General features: G+C 40.1%; 1 non-coding gene across 1 annotated transcript; it reads left to right on the forward strand.

Annotated features, from left to right (window-relative positions):
- The first annotated feature begins 1,727 nt into the window (after positions 1-1,727).
- On the forward strand, positions 1,728-1,835 carry LOC112804580 (small nucleolar RNA R71). Its single transcript, XR_003203189.1, has one exon. It is a non-coding gene; the product is annotated as a small nucleolar RNA R71 (small nucleolar RNA).
- The last annotated feature ends 4,165 nt before the right edge of the window (positions 1,836-6,000 follow it).

A 6,000-nucleotide genomic window follows, 5' to 3' on the forward strand; every position in this document is an offset into this window, starting at 1 on the left:
TTATTGTCATTAGCTTGACAGAGGACTCTCATGGAGCCTCACAGATTCTCAGAGCCATGCTGGAACCTCCCAACACCAAACTTAGAGTTTGAATGTGGGGGTTCAACACCAAACTTAGAGTTTGGTTGTGGCCTCCCAACACCAAACTTAGAGTTTGACTGTGGGGGCTCTGTTGGGCTCTGTTTTGAGAGAAGCTCTTCATGCTTCCTCTCCATGATGACAGAGGGATATCCTTGGGCCTTAAACACCAAGGATTCTTCATTCACTTGAATGATCAACTCTCCTCTATCAACATCAATCACAGCCTTTGCAGTGGCTAGGAAGGGTCTGCCAAGGATGATGAACTCATCCATGCACTTCCCAGTCTCTAGGACTATGAAATTAGTAGGGATGTAATGGTCTTCAACTTTAACCAGAACATCCTCTACAAGTCCATGGGCTTGTTTTCTTGAATTGTCTGCCATCTCTAGTGAGATTTTTGCAGCTTGCACCTCAAATATCCCTAACTTCTCCATTACAGAGAGGGGCATGAGGTTTACACTTGACCCTAAGTCACACAAGGCCTTCTTGAAAGTCATGGTGCCTATGGTACAAGGTATAGAAAACTTCCCAGGATCTTGCCTCTTTTGAGGCAGTTTCTGCCTAGGCAAGTCATCCAGTTCTTTGGTGAGCAAAGGGGGTTCATCCTCCCAAGTCTCATTTCCAAATAACTTGTCATTTAGCTTCATGATTGCTCCAAGGTATTTAGCAACTTGCTCTTCAGTGACATACTCATCCTCTTCAGAGGAAGAATACTCATCAGAACTCATGAATGGCAGAAGTAAGTCCAATGGAATCTCTATGGTCTCATTTTGAGCCTCGAATTCCCATGGTTCCTTATTGGGGAACTCATTGGAGGTCAGTGGACGCCCAGTGAGGTCTTCCTCAGTGGCGTTCACTGCCTCTTCTTCATCCCAGAATTCGGCCATGTTGATGGCCTTGCACTCTCCTTTTGGATTTTCTTCTGTATTGCTTGGGAGAGTACTAGGAGGGAGTTCAGTAATTTTCTTGCTTAGCTGACCCACTTGTCCTTCCAAATTTCTGATGGAGGACCTTGTTTCAGTCATGAAACTTTGAGTGGTTTTGATTAGATCAGAGACCATGGTTGCTAAGTCAGAAGTATTCTGCTTAGAGCTCTCTGTCTGTTGCTGAGAAGATGATGGAAAAGGCTTGCTATTGCTAAACCTGTTTCTTCCACCATTATTATTGTTGAAACCTTGTTGAGGTCTCTGTTGATCCTTCCATGAAAGATTTGGATGATTCCTCCATGAAGGATTGTAGGTGTTTCCATAGGGTTCTCCCATGTAATTCACCTCTTCTATTGAAGGATTCTCAGGATCATAAGCTTCTTCCTCAGATGAAGCTTCCTTAGTACTGCTTGGTGCATTTTGCATTCCAGACAGACTTTGAGAAATCATATTGACTTGTTGGGTCAATATTTTGTTCTGAGCCAATATGGCATTCAGAGTGTCAATCTCAAGAACTCCTTTCTTCTGACTAGTCCCATTGTTCACAGGATTTCTTTCAGAAGTGTACATGAATTGGTTATTTGCAACCATTTCAATCAGTTCTTGAGCCTCAGTAGGCGTCTTCTTCAGATGAAGAGATCCTCCAGAAGAGCTGTCCAAAGACATCTTGGACAGTTCAGAGAGACCATCATAGAAAATACCTATGATGCTCCATTCAGAAAGCATATCAGTGGGACACTTTCTGATCAATTGTTTGTATCTTTCCCAAGCTTCATAGAGGGATTCTCCTTCCTTCTGTCTGAAGGTTTGGACTTCCACTCTAAGCTTACTCAATTTTTAAGGTGGAAAGAACTTTGCCAAGAAGGCATTGACTAGCTTTTCCCAAGAGTCCAGGCTTTCTTTATGTTGAGAGTCCAACCATGTTCTAGCTCTGTCTCTTACAGCAAAAGGGAATAGCATTAGTCTGTAGACCTCAGGGTCAACCCCATTAGTCTTGACAGTGTCACAGATTTGCAAGAATTCAGCTAAAAACTGATGAGGATCTTCCAATGGAAGTCCATGGAACTTGCAATTCTGTTGCATTAGAGAAACTAATTGAGGCTTAAGCTCAAAGTTGTTTGCTCCAATGGCAGGGATAGAGATGCTTCTCCCATAGAAGTCGGGAGTAGGTGCAGTAAATCACCCAGCACCTTCCTTGCATTGTTGGCATTGTTGTTGTTTTCGGCTGCCATGTGTTCTTCTTCTTTGAAGAATTTGGTTAGGTGCTCTAAAGAGAGTTGTGCTTTGGCTTCTCTGAGCTTTCTCTTCAAGGTCCTTTCAGGTTCAGGATCAGCCTCAACAAGAATGCCTTTGTCTTTGCTCCTGCTCATAAGAAAGAGAAGAGAACAAGAAAATGTGGAATCCTCTATGTCACAGTATAGAGATTCCTTGAAGTGTCAGAGGAAAAGAAGAGTAGAAGACAGAAGTAGAAAATTCGAACTTATCAAAGGAGATGGAGTTCGAATTTTGCATTAAGGGATAGTGTTAGTCCATAAATAGAAGGATGTGAGAAGGAGGGAAGTGATTTTCGAAAATTAAGTAGAAAATTTGAAAACATTTTTTTGAAAAACATTACTTAATTTTCGAAAATGAAAATGGAAAAGAAATCAAGTGATTTTTGAAAAAGATTTTGAAATTAGAAATCAAAAAGATTTGATTGAAAACTATTTTAAAAAAAATGTGGTTAAGAAGATATGATTAGTTTTAAAAAGATGTGATTGAGAAAATATGATTTGAAAAACATTTTAAAAAGATTTGATTTGAAAATTAAAAACTTGACTAACAAGAAAAGATATGATTCAAACATTAAACCTTTCTCAACAGAAAAGGTAACATACTTGAAATGTTGAATCAAATCATTAATTGATAGTAAGTATCTTTAAAAATGGAAAGAAATTGGTTTTGAAAAAGATTTGATTGAAAAATTGATTTGAAAAAGATTTGATTTTGAAAAGATTTTGAAAACTTAGAAAAAATTTGATTTGAAAACAGAATCTTCCCTTCTAGCCATCCTGGCGTTAAACGCCCAGAATGGTGCACATTCTGGCGTTTAACGCCCAAAATGCTACCCTTTTGGGCGTTAAACGCCCAACCAGGTACCCTGGCTGGCGTTTAAACGCCAGTCTGTCCTTCTTCACTGGGCGTTTTGAACGCCCAACTTTTTCTGTGCATTTCCTCTGCTGTATGTTCTGAATCTTCAATTCTCTTTATTATTGACTTGAAAAGACACAAATTAAAAATATTTTTGAATTTTTAATAATAAGGAAAAATCAAAATGCAACAAGAATCAAATAACAATGCATGCAAAACACCAAACTTAGCAGTTTGTATACTACTGACACTAACAAAATGAAAATGCAAATGAGACACACAAGACACTCAAGTCAATAGGATTCAAGATTAGAGCAAGTAAATCGTCAAGAACATCTTGAAGATCACCAAGATACATGAATGAATGCATGCAATTGACACCAAACTTAAGATGAGACACTAGACTCAAACAAGAAATATTTTTGGATTTTATGATTTTTTTAATTTTTTTTTGTGTTTTTCGAAAATTAAGTGGAAAAAAAAAAGATATCAAAATTCTTAATGAGAATTCCAGGAATCAGTGCAATGCTAGTCTAAGACTCCGGTCCAGTAATTAGACATGGCTTCACAGCCAGCCAAGCTTTCAAAGAAAGCTTCGGTCCAAAACACTAGACATGGCCAAAGGCCAGCCAAGCCTTAGCAGATCACTGCTCCAAAAGCAAGATTGATAAAAATCAACAAGCTCTTGTGATGATAAGTTGAAACCTCGGTCCAATGAGATTAGACACGGCTTCTCAGCCAGCCAGACTTCAACAAATCATCATGAAACTCTAGAATTCCTCTTCAAGATTTTCGAAAGAAAAAAAAATAAATACCTAATCTAAGCAACAAGATGAACCGTCAGTTGTCCAAACTAGAACAATCCCTGGCAATAACGCCAAAAACTTGGTGTTGTTGCCGGATCTTGGCACTGATGTTACCAAAAGCTTGCTCAAAACTAGAACAATCCCCGGCAACGGCGCAAAAAACTTGGTGCGCGAAATTGTGAACAATACTTTTCACAACTCTCATAATCCCCGGTCATGAACCCCAAAAACGTGGTGTTCAATACCATGGCATTACACAACTTCGCACAACTAACCAGCAAGTGCACTGGGTCGTCCAAGTAATAAACCTTACGCGAGTAAGGGTCGATCCCACGGAGATTGTTAGTATTGAAGCAAGCTATGGTCATCTTGTAAATCTTAGTCAGGCAAACTCAAATAGTAATGGTGATGAACGAAAATAACAACAAGGTAAAGATAGAGATACTTATGTAATTCATTGGTAGGAACTTCAGATAAGCGCATGAAGATGCCTTCCCTTCCGTCTCTCTGCTTTCCTACTGTCTTCATCCAATCCTTCTTATTCCTTTCCATGGCAAGCTTGTGTAGGGTTTCACCGTTGTCAATGGCTACCTCCCATCCTCTCAGTGAAAACGATTGCATATGCTCTGTCACAGCACGCGGAATTCAGCTGTCGGTTATCGGTCAGGCCGGAATAGAATCCATCGATTCTTTTGCGTCTATCACTAACGCCCCGCCTGCTAGGAGTTTGAAGCACGTCACAGTCATTCAATCATTGAATCCTACTCAGAATACCACAGACAAGGTTAGACCTTCCGGATTCTCTTGAATGCCGCCATCAGTTCTTGCCTATACCACGAAGACTCTGATCTCACGGAATGGTTGGCTCGTTTGTCAGACGAGCACTCGGTTGTCAGGCGATCAACCATGCATCGTGCAATCAGGAATCCAAGAGATATTCACCCAATCGAAGGTAGAACGGAGGTGGTTGTCAGTCACACGTTCATAGGTGAGAATGATGATGAGTGTCACGGATCATCACATTCATCAAGTTGAAGAACAAGTGATATCTTAGAACAAGAACAAGTGGAATTGAATGGAAGAACAATAGTAATTGCATTAATACTCGAGGTACAGCAGAGCTCCACACCTTAATCTATGGTGTGTAGAAACTCCACCGTTGAAAATACATAAGAACAAGGTCTAGGCATGGCCGAATGGCCCGCCTCCCAATAATCTAAGAACTAGATGTCCAAAGATGATCAAAGGATCTAAAATAATCCCAAGATGAAAATACAATAGTAAAAGGTCCTACTTATAGAAAACTAGTAGCCTAAGGTTTACAGAAATGAGTAAATGACATAAAAATCCACTTTCGGGCCCACTTGGTGTGTGCTTGGGCTGAGCAATGAAGCATTTTTCGTGCAGAGACTCTTCTTGGAGTTAAACGCCAGCTTTTATGCCAGTTTGGGCGTTTAACTCCCATTTGGGTGCCAGTTCCAGCGTTTAACGCTGGGATTTCTGAGGGTGACTTTGAACGCCGGTTTGGGCCATCAAATCTTGGGCAAAGTATGGACTATCATATATTGCTGGAAAGCCCAGGATGTCGACTTTCCAACGCCGTTGAGAGCGCGCCAATTGGGCTTCTGTAGCTCCAGAAAATCTACTTCGAGTGCAGGGAGGTTAGAATCCAACAGCATCTGCAGTCCTTTTTAGTCTCTGAATCAGATTTTTGCTCAGGTCCCTCAATTTCAGCCAGAAAATACCTGAAATCACAAAAAAACACACAAACTCATAGTAAAGTCCAGAAAAGTGAATTTTAACTAAAAACTAATAATAATATACTAAAAACTAACTAGATCATACTAAAACATATTAAAAACAATGCCAAAAAGCATACAAATTATCCGCTCATCAATTGTCTATGATGGTGTAGTATTGTGCCTCCTATTTTAACCTCTTTGCCTCCTTCTTATCCGTAGGGAGTGTCTTTGTTTTGAGGTAGTTAATTATGAGAGTCATCCATCCTTGATCCATACCTATTATGGCTAGGACCTTTTCTTCTTCCGAGATTGACG

Source organism: Arachis hypogaea, chromosome 5 (assembly GCF_003086295.3).
Source record: "Arachis hypogaea cultivar Tifrunner chromosome 5, arahy.Tifrunner.gnm2.J5K5, whole genome shotgun sequence".
NCBI classification, from domain to species: Eukaryota; Viridiplantae; Streptophyta; class Magnoliopsida; order Fabales; family Fabaceae; genus Arachis; species Arachis hypogaea.